Genomic DNA, 21,260 nt, shown 5'->3' on the forward strand with positions numbered 1-21,260 from the left:
ATAGTTAACATTTGTGTGTATCTTTATGAACATACACACACATAACACCTTTCACTGATGGCTCCATTATAGGCTAGTGATATCGTTTCACTTTCACTGAGGACTCCATCATGGGTTAGTGATATCACTTCATTTGGGTCAGAGCTAAAGAATTAAACTAAATTGTACATAATCAAATACCATGTGAATTTGTAGGCTTAATTTTTATTCAAATTAGCTACAATAACCCTACAACTAATAAACTAGCTGTTCTGAAAAAACAAAACAAAACAAAACACATGCAATTTAGCCATTTGGAAACAATAGTGACCATCCCTGCCTGTCTCCATAGACAACAACAGCAACTACCCAGGAGTAGTTACAGTAAAATTAGGAGAGCATTAGGCTGGCTGATGAAAACAGGGAAGGGCTGAAGAGCCATCCTTGGGCCTTCACTCCTCCACCTGCCTCCATCTCCAAAGCCCAGGTTACAAACCAGAGAGATTGTCTCCTCCAATGCTGCTTTGTTCAGGAGCTTCAAGGTGATATAGTTGTTTAATTAAACAAAATTTTCCCTGTGGTTGCCTCTGTACTTGAGTCCTTATGCAACAAACTGCAAGCTAACCTAGTGTGTAAACTAACAGCATAATTATGAATAGAATATACACTTGTAACAGACAGCTGTGTCTCAGTCAATTGCAGCAGCTGAGCTTCAGTCAATTGCGGGTGGCTGACTGATTCAAATAAGACAAAACATCCAGCTGTAACCAGTTGTAAACAACAAAGCTGTTTCTGGACCTCACTTCCATTTTCTGTCCATAATGCTGTCTGGCCACGTTGCCAGCTTGCAGTTCTCAGAACTTGTTCTCGTTCTAAAAGCTTCCCAACTCAAGAATCATTCTTGCACTATTAAACTCTTAAATTTACCTTGTCTAAAGTTTTTCCTTTTCACAACCCACAGGAGTTGCCTGGTCAGTGTTTCATGGTTCCTGAGACTCTCTACCCTGGGGCACATCACTTCTCTTCATTTTAAACTTACTGACAATGACACAGCTTACGTCCTAGATTTCAGTGAGACTGACTATATAATTCCTGCCCAAACCAGGACACTTTTGAAAGGAAAAAGTGGGTGCTATTAATAATTATGTTGCAAGAACAGCAGCAGACCGAGATTGTCCTTCAGTCCTTCCCCAATACAAATGACCAGAGTAGCCAACAGCCACAAAAAATCTGAGTTCACAAACCAACATGATTAGATATCTGAGGAATACAACTACTGAAAAAGAAATACAACAAGCTGAACAACAGCATACCGACTGTAGCAAAACTACTGGAACACACTGACCAAGATTTTAAAGTAAGCATGACAAATATTCTCAAGGATAAGAGGACACAAAGGAAGATGTTGAAACATGAAATGAGAATGGGAGTCATAAGAAAAAATAAAAGAGAAAGCCTTAACTGTAAAAGTATGACTGTCAAAAAAATATAACTTGTTGAGGAATAAATAGTAGTTTGGATACATGTGAAAAGCTAATTAATTTAGAGTTAGAAGATTAGATTGAGAAACTTACCCAGAAAATAGTAGAAAAGAATAAAGAGAACATACTAAAGAAGAATGTTATGGAGGATAAAAACAGCTATCTAACATCTAGAATATGAAAATCTAAGAAGAAATGAAAACTAAAAATGCAAAATAAAATGAGAAAATTTATGATGATAAATTTCCCAAAATTCAAGAAAGAAGAAATATATCAGCTTTAAGTTTCTAATGGAGACAAAGAGAAAATTCTAACACCTTCTAGAAACAGCCAAAGACCTATGAGGGCACAAGGACAGACCAACATCATAGCTCTCTGTACCATAAAGAAAGCTTCCACAGGATAAAGTCCACAGGATCAATATCATATTGCTGTTCTCTGAATACATTGTAATATGATTAGCTTTTTCAAAAAAAACCCACATTTGAAACTAAATTACACATTACTGAATGCCTCTTATGTTAAAAGGGAAATCATGAAATATTTTAAATACTAAGAACTGATTGATAATAACATGACAAAGTTTGTAGGATACAATGAAGCAATATTTAGAAGAAAATTTACCAATATATAAGCATTAATAAGAAGTCAAGATGGTTAAAAGCAAAGAGTACACATTTAAGTAGAGAGGTTGGAAAAGGAGCACAAGGCAAAGTCTATGGAGTAATAAGGAAGCAAAACATGAGGAGGTAAGCATAAGTCACTGAACTGGAGAAGAAAAAACCGTGGAGAAGATTAACAAAACAAAAGTGTGTCTCTTTGAAAAGATTACTACAATAGACCTGTGGCAATAATAATCAAGAACAAACAGAGTGAATATCCAAATAAAATGTACAAGAAGGGAGCATAACTAGAACACAACTAAAATTTTTTAAAATAAGATTATTCAATTATATGCTAATAAATGTGAAAACTTAGATGGAATGGAAAAATTCCTAGAGGAATATAAAACACTAACATTAGTGCAAGAAAATATATTTATATAGAAATAGAATACTCAAGTAACAAAGAAATCAACCTAGTATTTAAAGCCCTTCCCTCTCCCAAACACCACAGAGCCCACATAGGTATTTTTCAAAATTTTTTAGAATATTGACATACTTACTACAAAATCTATGTCAACATATAAAGGCTCCATTAATAACTTAACTAATCATGCTAATAAAAAAAGGTGTAGGGATGCCATAAGTATCAATGGAGCAAAATATTGAGCTCAGAGATAAACCTATGTAGATATATGTCACTGACGATGATTACATAAACAAGGAAAAAGGATGAATTGTTTCATAGATGGTATTTGGAAAATCAGCCTACCATTGGGAGAAAAATGAAACCAAATCCCTACCTAACACCATATTGAAGGGTAGACTCTAAGTAGATTAAAGCATTAAATGTGTAAATTAAAACTATGAGGATTAGAAATTACCTTTGTAGACTGAAAGTGGGAAAATTTCAAACTTCACAAGTAAAATAATAAGGCAAAAAGTTCTGTCATGAAGAGAATGAAGAACAACAATGCCAAAGCTAACAGGCAGATGACGGATTAGAGAACATAACTTCAATGTCTCAAACTGACATGAAGGATGATTTGAATACATAAAGCGATAGTCCAAACTTTTGAATGGGATTCCATGCATCTGAGTCTGTTTAATAAGGGATACCTGAGGCTGGGTAATTTATAAAGAAAAGAGGTTTATTTGGCTCACAGTTGTGTGCTGCACAAGAAGCCTGATGCCAACATCTGCTTCTGAGGCTGCTCCCATTTATGGTGGAAGATGAAGGGGAACTGACACGTGCAGAGATCAAATGGCAAGATGGGAATCAAGGTGCGGGAAGCCGCTGGTCTCTTTTTAAACCACCAGCTCTTGCAAGAACTAATAGAGTGAGTACTCACTCACCCTCACTCCAAGGGAGGGAATTAATCTATTCATCTTCCAAACACCTTCCACTAGGCCCCACCTCCGACATTGGGGATCAAATTTCAACATGCAGTTTGGGGGTACAAACCTCCAAACAATAGCATCATGTTTTTAATGTTACTAAAAAGAGTGAATCATTGCTATATTGTTTACAAATGTAACATAATCACTTTGAAAATTAAACATAATTTTAAAAGAAATTTGATTAACTTATTCTAAAATATAAAATATTCAAAAACAGCACACGTAAATTAACAAGACAAAGATAGGAACACTAGTGGAAAAACGGGCTAAGTTCATGAATGGACCATTACAGAAGAAATCCCAAATGCTATAAGAACATAAAATGATGCTCAAATTCATAAGTTATCACATAAATTCAAAGTAAAACATAATGCAATATGTTATGACCTATTAGATTGATTATATAAATTAGAAAGTTTGATAATGTCAAGTGTTGTTGTGAATGTGTATGTGTAGGAACCATCATGCACTGTTCATGAGATGCAGACTGGTATAACCATTGTGAGGGCAATAGGCAGTATTCAGTAAAATTCAAAATATGCAATCCCATGGCCCATCAAGTCCTGTTTCATATTCCTACAGAAATACTCAAACAGGTCTATAGGGGTCTGGCATAAGGATAATCATTTAGCGGCACTCTTTGTGAAGGCAAATGGTAGGAAGCAATATATGTGTTCCTCACTAGGGGATGCATGCATGCTGTGCAATTTTTCATACCAGTTAAAAGCAACAACAAAAGGTATGCACAAGAAGAATAATCTTATGTTACTAAGCAAAAAACTAACAAAATGAGATACAACTTAATACCATTTAAGTAAATTTAAAAACATATAGGCAAAACAATAATACGTAGTTTACAGAACACATATAAATGTATATACTGTGTATTAAACATATTAAAATTGTTGCATATGTGCATGTATCTGTATATGTCAATATGTATAACTGTACTCTCATCTATATATTAAAAAGGCCTACAAGTAGCAATGAGCCAATGGCAATCAGCATACCAAATGCAAAATATTGATTGGTTTCTAAAGGGCATGAGGTTCTTTGGGTAAATGGCTGATTCCAGGGCTGGGGAAATGCTCAAAAAGTGATGGGAACATGTCAAGTCAAAAGGACACAGGGGCTAGCTTTTAGGGAGTCCCACTGGCCAAATATGGGACCATTTAAAGATCAAAATAAATAATGACAGAAAGGATTGTAATTCATTGAAATAATGTAAGAATTTATAAGTTCATAGTAATAGTGAACAAATAGGGGTAGGAATAGCTCTCCTTATAATAGAATGATACTTATTAAACACAGAAAAACTACTTTTTTTTAAAAAAAATCACCATTTTGTAATGATCACAGTTACAACTGATTCACATAAAAATCAATGAATGCTAATACTAGTGCATGAAAGTTTTATGTGGAACAGGATACTGAACATTGAAGATAGTTTTAACATAGACTGAAAGTATCTCCCCCCAAGGTGGATATTAATTATAAACTGAATAATATTTACTTGTCAGCGAATAAATCTGGCAATACCTCTCAACCACAATAGAGATATGAACCATAAAACAGTGTAATATTCAATAGAGGAGTTACTTAATCTGAAAGTGGTATTCAAATCCCTCATCTATCCTTTAAAAGGCCATGAAATTATTTCCTGTCATCTCATATAAAAGATGTTGTAATATTCTAAGAGCTTGCATTTAGGTTGTCTCTGAAAAGAGTCTGATGAATAACTTGACAATAAGAAAGTGAATGCTGAGATTTTAGAGTGAACAGACATTTTAATCTCACAGTCTACTTTGTGTTAACTCACCCCTCTCACATTTCAAAAATATCTAAAAGTAGCTGTTAGACATTCTATTAAGTCCTCCTGGTGAAAATGGAAATGTTTGGATATTCGATCTTTGCATCATCTTCCTATATCCCACATTTAAACATTTTTGGCATTGAAACTTATTCTTCAAATGAACTTTTAGATATCACACATGCTTAGCAAACTTCAAATCTGCAAGTGGTGAATAGATAATCTGCACAGGAAACACTTTTTTTTTTTGAGACAGAGTTTTGCTCTGTCATCGAGGCTGCAGTTCAGCGGTGCTGTCTCAGCTCACTGCAACCTCTGCTTCCCGGATTCAAGTGATCCTTCTGCCTCAGCCTCCCGAGTAGCTGGGACTACAGGCATGAACCACCATGCCCAGCTAATTTTTGTATTTTTAGTAGAGACGCGGTTCTACCATATTGGCCAGGCTGGTCTTGAACTCCTGACCTCGTGGTCCACCTGCTTCAGCCTCCCAAAGTGCTGGGATTACAGGCTTGAGCCACCATGCCCAGCCAGAAAACACTTTTGACAAACACACCAGCATTTCCTTTTGTAGAATCCTTGGGCCATATTAAGGGTATTGTTAAGCTGCCATCTCATAAAGTGTACAGAATAAAACACTAGTTTGGGGAGATGTTAAAAGGGAATAGTAACAACAGCAGCAGCGCTTGTTTTATTTAAATGTGGAAAATTAATTCAAAATATAAAAAAATATTTTGGTGACTATATTGGTAATCTTACGATAAGAAATAACTTTCTGAGTATAACAAACAAACAGCATCGGTTATAAAAGTACCAATTATATTTGAACACATGAAGCTTATTATAAAGCTCTATGTAAGGTTGCTGCATTTTACTTCAAACATCAAATGCAAAAATATATTAGAGATTTGCCACATGGAGCGGTGATATGACCAATTTATTTGAACAACAAAATTCCTTGAATCCAAAAGATATGATAAATATGACTTAGCTTACTTAAGACCCAACTTTTTAGAAAGAATTTTAGAATCAGTGTCCAGAAAACTATTTTCCCATGAATAATTCTGAGACTGAATTTCACAAACCTGAATTCCTCCCATCTCCAATATATATTATGACATCACCTTTCATTGTTGACTCCAGCACAGATTTCTGATGTCAATTCATTGGAGTCAGTGCAAAGGATTGAAAGGTAAATAGTAAGAAACAACATAAATGCATACACGACTTTTTTTTTGTTGGTTCAAATTGGCTATGATTGCGCTACAAATTACAATGTGTTGTCCCTAAAAATTCTCATGTAAATCTGCTATTTGGCACCTGGTACTTGATTTTTCTCTAGAAACAAGTCTCTATGTGTTGGTAATAAAAATTGTTTAGGACTCTCAAAAAAGTTTAATGAATCAAGATTTAAATACAATTCTTTATTACTGAACCTGATCATCATGTGTGGCAGCAAATTTAACTTAAATTTCCTTCAAATTCATGTCCCATTTGTAGTCACACATTATTCTTGCCCATTTTGATTTCCTAATTATCAAGTCCCTCCACCACCTTCATGCTCTTCATGAGTCACAGATATCTTTGCTTCTCCTCAAATAGGATCAAGTGACTAAACCTGAGGCAGGGGCTCCATCCAATGTGATGATGGCTTTCAGTTTGGGGCACCAGCTCTGAAGGGTGAGGGACAGATACAGGGTCTCTTAGCTCCTTTCTTTATGCTGAGGGCTCCTCTGCTGCCTGTCCAATGCTACCACCTTCTTTCTCCAAGTAGGATTCTCTACTCTGTTGGATCACTCTTGAGAGAGTCTCATACACAGGCATTCTGATAGTTTCCTAAGGTTTTGTTTGCTAATTACTTAGAGTCACAAACAATCTTTGAGTACCAAGCATCCCTCTTCTGACCTGATCTTATTTTTTCCACTCTGGTTCAAAAACAACGTTACCAAAGATGCTTAAAGTCTCTGATAGAAAGCTGTTATTGCCATTGATGCTTCCAGTGTTTTTCACCACTTAGATCAGTCAACTCCACCCATTGTGGTCATAGTTGTCAGAGCATACAGTAGAATCTGGTGGTGAATCCATAACTCTACCAAAGAGTAAAAAGCACATACAAAAAATAAAGTCAGATATTTTGGAAGGCAATGAGGATGTTAATGTCAACAGTATTTCAGGACACAAAAAATAAAATCGGAGGAATTTTGACAAGAACTAAAGAAACAATTTCAGGATACAGCACTAGTACTTCTGAGACTGTGTGTGTGTGTGTCTGTGTGTGTGTGTGTGAGAGAGAGAGAGAGAGAGGACACAGAAAAAAGAAAGAAAATGTAAGAATAATGAATGTTTCTATATCAATGGCTAGTTCCCGGTCATCCTTGGTAGGAAATAAACAAGTAGATAAGTCAAGCATAGCCTTAATTATGTTTAAAACATTTTGTGAACTTAAAGTGGATTATGTGTTTACAATGATTTTGTTTTCTTTTTGTCTGGATTCATTTTCTTAAAGTTATATGGCTATGTTTTACAATATCAAGACTTCCTAGCACCGAAACCCCTGGCTTGGCTAATTTAATCTCTCTGCTACTTCATTTCCTCATCTGTAAGTTAAGACACATGCAAAATACACTCCACATCTGTCAACTTCATAAAACCATGCTGAATATTCAGCATTTTGCCAATATTGGTTTTTAGACAACCTGCTCTCTACACCATATATTATGCCATAAAAATCAGTATGTGGCAATATAAACTGATACACATTTTTAGTTTCAAATACACAAACATTCTCATCAAGGTAATACACTCCCAAGACTCAAGAATTAATGCTCTTTGCCACAATTTTCTAACTTTTCAAACATTTAAATAGGTTTAAGAAACTGATCACATACATTTTTTTGCTGCTGATAACAACTGGGATTCTCTAAGAGTGTGCTGAGGTTTCTTAACCTATTTGACCACAGAACCTCTTTCTCACAGTGGAAATGTGTGAGAAACACATTTTGGAAACAATATATTAAATGGTATCTTTTTATGTCTTTAAGAAAAGTTCCCCTACACAAACTAATTTTGGACTCTGATCAATAGCTCCAACCTTTAAGCACAGATAGACACTAATATTGTGCTAGCCTTTCAGCCTGTGAGGAAAGGAGTGCCAGAGTTCAAATTATCGCATCTCATTAGCCTGGTCTGAGGGCCATGAGGGGAACCTTTCAAGTTCTAAGTGGGTGTTCTCATGTCCTTGAATGGCTCCTGGAAATTCATCCAGGTCTCAGGAAAAACAATACCTTTTACAAAAAGAAAGGCATCTATAGGCATCCGCTACTTTTCAGCAGGATGAATAATTGGATTGTCTATGCAGAATACACTAATAAATCATAACAGGGGAAAATGTTCAAAACACCAAAAAGGTAAGAATTTGAGTTTCTGACATAAGCAGACTTATTAAATGATTACTGGATTTTTCAGACATCCTCTACTGAGGAAGAGAACTGGAAGACACTCAAATTACTCCAGATTCAGGTGACAAGCCAGGATTGCTAAGCAAGTTCCTTGGGAAACTAATCTCCAAAAAGGGCATGAGACATCCATAGATGTTACCTGAATTCCTTTCAGGGAGAGTACTGCATGAAGTCTGAAATAATACTTTGATAAGCTGCTTTGGGGCACAGAATGACTTCCCTCATGGGACATGAATAAGTAATAGCTAAATTGCCCTCTAAGGAAGGTGAGAATTGCAAACTGTCCTAAACTGAAGTGGTCATGCAGAATTCTTAAATGCTTTTTGGTAGATAGGAGCAACCACAGAAGTTTGAGTTAGCTGAAGGTTAGCTACACCTTTATAATCATGCTACCAGGTTATAATGAAAAGTAGGTCTCCGACCAAATCTGCCACACATACAGATATTCATTTAACAAAACATTCAGTAGCAAGCAGACACAGTACACAAACTTCTGTAAGCTTTCCACACTTTAGGTGCTCCAAGCATGAAAGCTTCATTCTCAACAGATTCCTAATGTTTCAGAGGCCAAAATCTTCCTAAACCTTCCTGGAGATAGGACCATATGAGGATCAAGCCTTGGGTGTCATCTCTAAATATACACTACAGGCCACCCTCATACACCTTTATCCTGTTTATGCAAGGGTGGGCTGTCTCCAAAACACGTTAGTTGATTAACAGATCTTAAAATGTCATATAATTGTAACATCCATCATGCTGCTTTGTAAGCCATCAATTTCACTAATAAAAACCTATTTGTGACCTTTACTGTAATTATTAACAGTGTTTCAGGTGTTAATTGAGATGGGACCACTGAAGCCCTTTTGGTGGCCATCTCTGTGGAGTGGCTTCCTGAGCTGAACACTAGCTCACCATCCTTGAACAGAGCATCCAACATTAGGGCAACCAGCTGCCCCTGTAGGAAAGATTAAAGTGACCAGTATATGCATATTATCACACTGCCTAAAATGTCATAGAATGAGGCTTGGTTTGTTTTTTAAATTTTTTCTATTTCTATTATTTTTCTATCGAATTATTTTTCTATTTTTATTTGCTGGGTCACAGACAACAGCATATTCCATACCTTTGGAGTTATACCAGCTCATCTGCCGTAGGAGTAGAAATATCAAAGCTCTCAGTCTACCACCTTGTGCTCCAGAGATGTGGCCCAAGCACATCTTTGGACGTGAACCAGGGCAACCCAAGGCAGAGCTGGATTTCTGGGAGTTTCTCCCTGTAAGCCCTGGACATGCTTACCTATAGACCAGACTGCTTCCAGAGCCACTGCCAGTCAGAAGAGCCTGGGGTGTGTTCAGCTGCTAGAATAACACAAGTCTGAGGTCTTGTGTCGTCGGTCCAACATTCTCTAAGAGGGAGAAATTTAATCAAGATCCTGTTAGCAGTTTTCTCTCTTGTTGCCTTTCAAGATTATGGCTTTTCCTTTTTTCATTTTTTAGTTCCCAAAACCAAGCTTGTTAAATCAAATCTTGACCCAATTCCTGGCAAGTAACAAGGTTATTGCTATTTGGCCTTACACCCACGGGTTGTCCCCCAGTACCGTGAGGGTAAGGGGACTCTGTAAGGTCTCTGGGAGGGGAAAGGAATGTCAATTAGTGGTCCCCCCAGCTGGGTATAAGCAAACTTTCCTGTCTATGGGCCGCAGAGACCACCATCTAGTCCCCCCGCCAAAACTTTAAATGATTTTAATTCTCCTGATGAAGATGAGAGGACAACAGCCAACAGAGAGGGCAGAGGATGGGATGGGACTCCCTTGCTCAGAGACCTCACCTCTAGGTCTTTACCTCCTATTGAGAATAAGTCAGTTCTATAATAAGAACTCTGTGTCCACAGCAACCCCAAACAGAATCCTAGCGCTCTTGTGATTCTTGTAGAGTGGGGAATAGAACGAGCTTGGCCCAAGACTGCAGACACTTAAAAACATACTGTTCTTTGAGAATGGCAATCATTAAAAAGTCAGGAAACAACAGGTGCTGGAGAGGATGTGGAGAAATAGGAACACTTTTACACTGTTGGTGGGACTGTAAACTAGTTCAACCACGGTGGATGTCAGTGTGGCGATTCCTCAGAGATCTAGAACTAGAAATACCATTTGACCCAGCCATCCCATTACTGGGTATATACCCAAAGGACTATAAATCATGCTGCTATAAAGACACATGCACACGTATGTTTACTGCGGCACTATTCACAATAGCAAAGACTTGGAACCAACCGAAATGTCCAACAACGATAGACTGGATTAAGAAAATGTGGCACATATACACCATGGAATACTATGCAGCCATAAAAAATGATGAGTTCATGTCCTTTGTAGGGACAAGGATGAAATTGGAAATCATTCTCAGTAAACTATCGCAAGAACAAAAAACCAAACACTGCATATTCTCACTCATAGGTGGGAACTGAACAATGAGAACACATGGACCCAGGAAGGGGAACATCACACTCTGAGGACTGTTGTGGGGTGGGGGGGAGGGGGGAGGGATAGCATTGGGAGATATGCCTAATGCTAGATGAGGAGTTAGTGGGTGCAGCGCACCAGCATGTCACATGTATACATATGTAACTAACCTGCACATTGTGCACATGTACCCTAAAACTTAAAGCATAATAAAAAAAATACTGTTCTGCCATACATACAGATACTCATTAAAGATGAGGGAGAAGGGCATGGGGTGGGGGAGAATGTACCAAAACCAAAGACCACAGGATAATAACCTCAGAGCAGAGACTATCTCTCCAGTTATTTTTTCTTTTGTATGTAATGGAGAGGATTCTTATTATTTACTCTGATGAAGAAGTTTACATCAAGTGTTCAGCTTCCTTTGTGGGTTACAGAGAATAACCAGAGGGCTCAGTTATGCTCTCTGAATAACTATGTTTGGTTAGTGTTTTCTAGACAATATTAAATTTCACTAAAATAGACAAGGTTGATAGGACTTGGGGGGATAACTCATTGACTCAAGCTATCATTTTATAGGATTGTGAGAAAACAAATAGATGTACATTTAAAATACACTCATATTCTCGCTAGAAGAGAGGATTTTGAATATTCTTACATCAAAGACATGGTAAATGTTTAAGGCAATGGATATGCTAATTACCATGACTTGATCATTATGCAATGTAAAATGTACTGAAAGATCACATTGTACCTCATAAATATGTCCAATTTATTATGTGTGAATTAAAATTTTGAGTATAAGAAAAAATAAACTTCAATTATAAGAAAACAACCCAACTTTTAAAAAATGGGCAAAATATGTGAACAGATACTTCACTAATAGAGATTTGCAACTGGGAAATAAGCAAATGAAAAACTGGTCGTCATCACTAGCTATTAGAGAAATGCAGATTAAAACTACAATAAGAAGCAATGCTGCCCTTCCAGACGCATTGTTTTGACCATTTCCAACTTGCCCCAGCCCTTCCCGTGGTATCGCTGGGGACCCTACGCTGACTTCCCCCCTCCACCCGCGCCCCAAGGGCCGACTGGGCAAATTGGGAGACCCGCCCCGCGGGGCGACCCAAATTTTCGGAACAGACCCCCACCGCCCACCACCGCAGACCCCCGGACCCCCGCTCCCGGCGGAGATTCAGGGAACCCCGCACCCCAAGCCCTTCTAAATCGTGCAGTGTGAGTGTGACGGCCAAGAGCGGATGCAGCCCGGGATCGCCCGCACCTTCCCGTGGGCGGAAGCGCAGGAGCCGGCTGGGGAGGTGGCGCCCTAGAGGAGCGGCTAGAAAGCTGACACGGGGAACTGAGGTCAGCCTGGGGAGGGGACAAGACAACGAGAGCCGGGCGCCCCGGGGGCGGCACGGGAGCCTCCGCAGGACCGGGCGGGCGCCCCGGCTGGCGCGGGCGGGGGGCGCGCCCCGTTTACCTGCGGCTCCGGCTCCTCGGCCATTTCCTCATGTGGCGGCAGCCAGGACTGAGCTGACACCACTCAGGCCGGCCGGGTTTGAATGAGGAGGAGCGGGCGCGGAGAGGAGGGGGCGGGGAGGGCGGAGGGAGGGAGGGAGGCGTCGCGGAGTTTTTCTCGGCCTTTTGTGCGGACACCTCCCGGATTCCGCGCCCGCACCCGTGTCCCCCCAGAAGACACGGGGAGCCGCGGGCGAGGGGTGCAGCCATCCGCCGAGGCGCCTAGTGCCTTCGCGTCTCCAAGACCCCCGCCCCAACTAAAAAGGAGCGTCCCTCACCCCTACCCCCGCCCGGGGGATTTAGGGCCTGGGCTCACCTCGGGCGGGGAGCTAAGTGTAGGCGCCAGGGGTCCCTAGAGCCTCCGGGGCGCAGCGAGTCCGGCGCTGGGTGACCGTTGGGTCAGAAAGTGTTGAGGTAGCAGCTGTTGCGCCCTCCCTTGGCCCCGCCGCTCGGAGACGCCCCGCCCCCTGCCTTGAACGGCGGCGCCGGCCCCGCCCCCTGCCTTGAACGGCCGCCCGGCCCCGCCCCAGCGGCCACGTGACTAGCATAGGCGCGCCCCCGCTCCGCCCGCCGCCGCAGACTCCGCCTCCGGGACGCGAGCGAGCGGCGAGCGCGCGCACTACCAGTTCTTGCTCGGCGACTCCTGCGCACGCGCGCGCCGTGCCACCCTCCCCGCACCCCATGCCCCGCACCCCTCCTCCCGCCATCCGGCTTAACCTGGCGGGCGCGCGCCGCGGCAGTAGCCGTGACAGGTACCCAGCGGGGGGGTGGGATTGGCCCACGAGGGTTTGAGCAGGCACAGACCCGGGTCCTGTCCCCGCCGCCCCCTCCTCTGCAAGGTGTGCCTGGGCGAGAGGAGGGGCCCACGGCCCGAACCCCTGGGTCACCCCCGAATTACAAACAAAAACCTTAAAGCCATTGCTCGCGGGTTAGAAGACAGCTGTGCGTGCTCAGGAAAAGAAGCCACGCACAAGAGACTGCAAGCGGCGTGTATACAGTGACACGAAACACCCAAAATCTCTTTTGAAAGGGAAACCAGGCACAGTGGCTCATGCTTATAATCCCAGCACTTTCAGGGGCCAAGGCGGTCACCTAAACCCGAGAGTTCAAGACCAGCCTGGGCAATACGGCGAAACCCTGTCTCTAAGAAAAATATAAAAATTAGCTAGGCATAGGGCTGGACACGGTGGCTCACGCCTGTAATCCCAGCACTTTGGAGGCCGAGGCGGGCGGATCACGAGGTCAGGAGTTCCAGACCATCCTGGCTAACACAGTGAAACCTTGTCTCTACTAAAAATACAAAAGAAAATTAGCCGGGCTTGGTGGCAGGTGCCTGTAGTCCTAGCTACTTGGGAGGTTGAGGCAGGAGAATGGCATGAATCAGGGAGCGGAGGCTGCAGTGAGTCGAGATTGCGCCACTGCACTCCAGCCTGGGGGACAGAGTGAGACTCCGTCTCAAAAAAAAAAAAAAATTAGCTGGGCATGGTGGCTGGCACCCATGGTCCCAGCTACTCAGGAGGCTGAGGTGGAAGGATCTCTTGGTCCCGAGGAGGTCAAGGCTGCAGTGAGCCCAGATGGCATCACCGCACTCCAGCCTGGGCCACAGACCTTGTCTCAAAAAAAAAGAGAAAGTGGGGAAGAAAATGTAATACAAATTAATATACCAACAGCAATTAGTGAGTACTTTTTCCATGGAGCTGGGAGAGAGAATAAATGTTTGTAAAATTAAAATGTTCTACGCTAGAAATCAACTTTCCTTCTATGCTTTCTTTACTTCACCCCTTATAGCTACTTAGTGAATCTCACAAATCCTATCCTTCTAATCTCTCTGAAATGTATGTACCCTTTCCTTTCTATTCTCACCACCCATGTTTCTTTGTTTCCTTCTGGCCTGTGTAATAATCTCATAATCGCACCTCCTGTACCTGCCTTCTTTCTAGTCCAGAATACGTTTTCCTAAATTCCACCAATAACCATCCTGCTACTGCTTTGTGTGAAATTCTCCAAAAAAATATTTTACTTTTCCAAAATAAGTCAGGCTCCCTCTCTTAGGATACAAAACCACACCATGGTCCCAGCCAATCTTTCAGCCTGATTCACTCAGTATATATTTATTGACCTCTCCTTTCTCCCAAGCACTTGGCTAGATAGTAATTAAAGAGTGTGGCGCAAAACAAATTGGATTCCTCCCCTCGTGGAGCTTGTATTTTAACAGGAAGCACAGACATTAAATAAATTAAAACACACAAAAAAAGACAAGCATATAATTACAGTATGTATCCTAGAGAAATATCACTCATGCAGAAAGCATACACAAGGATGCAGCACTGTTTCCAATAGCGAAAAGCTAGAAACAACCTACATGTTCTCCAAAAGAAAATTGCCACATAAACTATACCATATCCAAATTATCCAAATTTTAGAATATAGACAACACGTTGGGCGCGGTGGCTCACACCTGTAATCCCAGCACTTTGGGAAGCCGAGGCAGGTGGATCACGAGGTCAGGAGTTCAAGACCAGCCTGGCCAACATGGTGAAACCCCGTCCCCTCTAAAAATACAACAAAATCAGCTGGGCGCTGTGGCAGGCCCCTGTAATCCCAGCTACTGAGGAGACTGAGGCAGGAGAATCGCTTGAACCCTGGAGGCAGAGGTTGCAGTGAGCCAAGATCGTGCCACTGCACTCTAGCCTGGGTGACAGAGCAAGATTCCATCTCATAAAAAAAAAAATAGAATATAGACTACAGGCCAGGTGCAGTGGCTCATGCCTGTAATCTCAGTACTTTGGGAGGCAGAGGTGGTCTGATCACCTGAGGTCAGGCGTTTGAGACCAGCCTGGCCAACATGGTGAAACCCCGTCTCTACTAAAAATACAAAAATTAGCCGCGCGTAGTGGCGTGCACCTGTAATCCCAGCTACTTGGGAGGCTGAGGCAGGAGAATCACTTGAACCCAGCAGGCAGAGGTTGCAGTGAGCCGAGATCATGCCACTGGGCAACAGAGCGAGACTCCCTCTCAAAAAAAAAATACACACTGTGAATAAAATGTTTACTAGTTCCATATCCTGCTTTTGGATAAACATTTGATACACCATTCTATACTTACTCCTCTCTTTGCTCTATTCTGAATGCCTGCACCCCTCCCCGCCACCCAATCCCCCAACGTATATGCCATATATATAAGCATCAACCTGTAACCACCCTAATCGGCCCCAAGGTCACTCAAAATGCCACCTCCTTCAGTTACTCTCTCCTTTGTTCAATGCCTTCTTTATAACACTGTCTGCATTATGCCTAGCCCTGGGTACGTTATTTCTCTTACCACCTGAATAGTGGGGAGGTTCTTCCAAGGGAAGACCAGTTTTCTCCATGCTGTGGAACGGTCAACACACAGTAGGTGCTCCAATATTTAGCTGTTCCAATATGTAGCTGTTCTGTGCTCCTTGGGTTTTTGTTTGTTTGTTTGTTTGTTTGAGACAATGTCTCACTCTGTCGCCCAGGCTGGAGTGCAGTGGCGTGATCTCAGCTCACTGCAACCTCTGGGGTTCAAGTGATTCTCCTGCCTGAGCCTCCTGAGTAGCTGGGATTACAGGCGTGCACCAGCACACCTGGCTGATATTTGAATTTTTAGCAGAGATGGGGTTTCACCATTTTGGTCTCCAACTCCTGACCTCAAGTGATCTGCCCGCCTCCCAAAGTGCTGAGATTGATTACAGGTGTGAGCCACTGCTCCTGGCCTCCCTGGATTCTTTTTTTTTTTTCTTTTTTGAGACAGTGTTTCACTCTTGTTGCCCAGGCTGGAGTGCAATGGCGCAATCTTGGCTCACTGCGACGTCTGCCTCCCCGGTTCAAGCGATTCTCCTGCCTCAGCCTCCCTAGTAGCTAGGATTACAGGCACCTGCCACCACACCCAGCTGAATTTTTGTGTTTTTAGTAGAGATGGGGTTTCACTATGTTGGCCAGGCTGGGCTCGAACTCAGGTGATGCACCCGCCTCAGCCTCCCAAAGTGCTAGGATTACTGGCATGACACACCTCATCCGGCTCCTGGATTCTTTAATACACTCTTTTTTTTCCTCTTTCATGTGACATGTACCTAATAAGCACCCATTATGTACACCAGGCATTGTTCTATGTGCTGGAGATGCCGCAGGGAACCAAATAGATCAAAATGCCTATCCTCATGGAGTTAACATTTGATATTATAGTGTGTTAGATATTATAATAAGTACTATGGAGAGAAATACAAGGGGCAAAGGGGCTACAGAGTGGAGGGGTGGTGAGGGAAATGTTAAATAGATTGGCCCTGAAAGGCTTCATCATAGACACATCTAAATAAAGATCTGAAGGGGGTGACAGTGGCAGCCACAAGGAGTTCTAGGGGAAGAGCATTCCAGGTTCAGGGACAGGCAAGCGAAGTCCTTGAAACAAAGTGCACCCAGTGTTTCAAAGAACAGCAAGGAGGCCAGCATGGCATTGTGGCTGGCGTGGAGACAAGCCAGGAAATTAGGATAGGGATGGTGCATCTCGATTGCACGGATCTTTCTGGCCATGGTAAAGATTTTGAATTTCATTCTGAATGGTCCTGAGAGCTCTGAATAATCTGAGCAAAATGGCCGGGCTCGGTTAGTAAGTGGTGTATTCAATGGGTTCACACAATCAAGAGCACTCCTAAAATAGTAACACAGGGTCTCTCTCCTTTGCTGAAATCACTCAGATATTTAAATGTATCTCTATTTCAGGTTACTTCTACAACCATAACAGTAATAATAATAATAGTAAGAAGAGGGCTGAGCGCAGTGGCTGGCTCATGCTTGTAATCCAAGCACATTGGGAGGCCAAGGCCAGCAGATTGCTTGAGTCCAAGAGTTCGAGACCAGCCTGGACAACATGGCAAAACCCTGTCTCTACAAAATACAAAAATTATTACAAAATTAGCCAGGAGTGGTGGCAGGCACCTGTAATCCCAGCTACTCAAGAGTCTGAGGCAGGAGATCACTTGAACCCAGGAGGCGGAGGTTACAGTGAGCCAAGATCATGCCATTGCACTCCAGCCTGGGCAAAAAGAGTGAAACTGTCTTAAATAAAATGAAATGAAATGAAATGAAATGAAATGAAATGAAATGAAATAAAATAAAATAAAAATTTGGCGGGCTTGGTGGCACACGCCTTTAATCCCAGCTACTCAGGAGGCTGAGATGGGAAGATAATTTGAGCCCAAGGGGTCGAGGCTGCAGTGAGCAGTGTTCGTGCCACTGCACTCCAGCCTGGCTGACAGTCTCAAAAAATAAAATAAATAAAATAAGAAGAACAGGGAGGAGAAGAGGAGGGATAAGAAGGGGAAAAACAGGCCAGGCTCGGTGGGAAGCCAGCACTTTGGGAGGCAGAGGCAGGAGGATCACATGAGGTCAGGAATTCCAGACTAGCCTGGCCAACATGGTGAAACCCTGTCTCTACTAAAAGTACAAAAATTAGCCGGGCATGGTGGTACGTGTCTGTAATCCCAGCTACTTGGGAGACTGACGCAGGAGAATCGCTTGAACCCCGGAGGCAGAAGTTGCAGTAAGCAGAGATGGAGCCACTGCACTCCAGCCTGGGCAACAGAGACTCTGCCTCAAAATAATAATAATAATAAAAGGGGAAAAACAAAATGATTTACTGCACCCCCACTATGTACCACTCTCAGCTCCAAAGCTGATTTATATTATGGTGTTACTTAGTTCTCCTGATAACCTTCATGCTTAAATCCATTTGCAGATGAGGAAACTGGGGCCTGATGTTAACTTTCTGACTTAATTCTCTTACTTGAAGATCTACAACTAGAAGAAAGTGGGATTCTAGCCCAGATCCAATGCCAAAAGCCATGCTGACTCATACCATTCTTTTCTGTCTTAAGTGGTTGACCTTGGCCTTAGGAAAACAGAATAATAACAATCACTGATTGGGCATTGACTCTGGGGCAAGCACGCCATCCTCCATTTTGAGATCCCCCGGCAGAGTTGGAATCCAAGTCTCCCAGAATACAAAGTGGCACCTAGGAGCGGTGACCCCCACAGCAGGTCAGGGCTGAGCTCTTGAAAATGGCTCTCTGGGTTCAAATCAAAACTCGATTCCCCAGCTGTGCCACCTTGGGGCTTCCTTTGAACTCTCTTTGACTCCATTTTCCCCATTTTACAGATGGGGATAACAGAACTCCCTAATGGCCGGGCGCAGTGGCTCCCGTTTGTAATCCCAGCACTTTGGGAGGCTGAGGCAGGAGGATCGCTTGAGCACAGGAGTTCTAGGCCAGCCTGGGCAACAAAGTGAGACCCTGTCTTTGCAAAAAGCCTAAAAATTAGCTAGGCATGGTGGTTGTGTGCCTGTGGTCTCCAGCTACGTCAGAGGCTGAGGACAGGAGAATTGCCTGAGCTCAGGAGTGCAAGGCTGCAGTGCAGGCCAACCTGGGTGACATAGTGAGACCCTAAGATAGACAGATAGATAGATACATACATACATACATAGATAAAAATTGAGATGCACTGTCACTTGAGAATTTCAAATTATGTGATAAGTATCTAAGGCAGTCAAAGAAAGGCTTTGGAGATGACCAGAAAGTACCTTATGTAACTAAGTTATTAAGTCCCTAAACCATTTATATTTAAATATAGAAAATATATTTAATAACTTGATACAGGAAAAAAGAGCTTGTCAAAAAAATCTCAAAAGAATAAAGTCTATTGGATTTAAACAATTTCCTTATAGAACCTGATTGCTGTATTACAGATATGAACTCTATATGCACTCAAATCCTTTCATCAATAAAAGGCAATAAGACTCTTATTGAGTAACAATAAGAGGCAATAAGGTTCTTATTGACTGTAACATTATTTAGGATAGTTCTTTCCAATAGAAATATCAGGATCAAGGGGTTACATAAAAAAAAAAAAAATTTTTAAGTCAGTACTATACCATCATCTCTGCAAGGTAACTGCTCAGAAACAGAGCCTGAGGAATCTTTTCTGATCACAGATCTTTTGGTTTTCCCTTGCCCAGTTCGACTTCTTTGCCGCACCATAAATCCACCAATACCTATCCAAAAAAGAAATTGGGTAAATTGATAAATAATTTCTCCCTACATTTCCACAGTACACAGGATAAAAATGCTTTATCTTGAATAGTAAGTCATTTTCCAAAAGTAAATCTGTGCTAGTCTAAATAAATAACCTGAGTTTTAGGTAAAATAGAAGTTAAAAGCAACCAAAAAAAAAAAAAAAAAGCAAAGCCACTGTTATCACTTATCAAACAGAATACAAAAAGACCTGTGTGCACTTCCTCTTCTAAACAGTATCAGTGTAAATATCAAACACTAAATTACGCTGGCTTATCTACTTGACAAATATTAGTGTCTCATACATCACATAACAGTCATGCACTGCATAATGATGTTGGTAAACAAAGGGCTGCATGTTAAGGCAGTGGTCCCATAAGATTATAATGGAGCTGAAAAATTCCCACCACATACAGACATCACCATAGTTATAACACCATAGCACAATGACTTTATTTTTTAAAATGAATTTAGCGTACCATACAGCCTAAGTGTGTAGTAAGCTATACCATCTAGGTTTGTGGAAGTGCACTCTATGATGTTCACACAAGGATGAAAATGCCTAATGATGTATTTCTCTGAACTTAAGTGATGGATGACTGTGTCTGTATATTAACCGGCTAACTGGTACATTAGCTGGAGGACAGAAGACACGAACTACCTAGATGACACAAATATTCTTTGACTGATATGATTTCAGGGGGACGGTGTCTGGTACTCCAACGTATGAGGGCATTTATACATGGGACACATAGAGCCCTGTGGTTAAGAGCATGGAATCTGGAGTCAGACTATGTAATTCTGCTTACTCACTAAATACTTCTCAATGCCTCAATTCTTTCACTGGTTAAAAATGGGGGTAAGGCAAAGAAGCTTCTCATACATATGTTAAAAGGACAAATAACATAAGTGAAGTGCTTAGAATAGAGGTCTGGTACACAGTCAACACTATAAGCTTTTGTGAAATGATATCGCTGTCTAGCAATATACTCTGTGACCTAATGGGTCCCTCAATTAGAGGGTTGACTTCCATGTGAGGCAGAGGAAAAGAAAACAGTAAATACAAGTTCCTGGAAGAAATCTGCAATGTCTAAAAAAGTACACTTATAAGCCTCATGATTAGGAAGAAATGAAATCATTTTCATAAAACGATTTAGAAGCAACTCATCTTAGGTCCTTATTATAGATATGACCTATTTAAAAGACAGGTTATCTTTTAAGGTCTCATGGAATACGAATGAAGTAAGAAAGTTCTTCCTTACATATCCAAAGGGATTTAGATCACTCTTACCAATAAAATATAAGCAATAAGAAGCATAAAGATTGTACGAATCCAATTTAAAACCTCATTGGTAAACAAGATATTAATAAACTGGCTAAGGAAAGCCTACTCAACACGTGTGAAAAGCAGAAAATAATTTTTCTTAAATAAATACATAAAAGCCTACAACTTATGTATTGTGACA

The 21,260-nt window shown here is 41.5% G+C and overlaps 1 pseudogene; it reads right to left on the reverse strand.

Annotated features, from left to right (window-relative positions):
* Positions 1 to 10,058: 10,058 nt before the first annotated feature.
* The window catches only part of LOC115933287 (histone-lysine N-methyltransferase 2C-like), a 46,212-nt pseudogene continuing 35,010 nt past the window's right edge, over positions 10,059 to 21,260 (reverse strand).

This window comes from Gorilla gorilla, chromosome Y (assembly GCF_029281585.2).
Source record: "Gorilla gorilla gorilla isolate KB3781 chromosome Y, NHGRI_mGorGor1-v2.1_pri, whole genome shotgun sequence".
In the NCBI taxonomy this organism is placed as follows: Eukaryota; Metazoa; Chordata; class Mammalia; order Primates; family Hominidae; genus Gorilla; species Gorilla gorilla.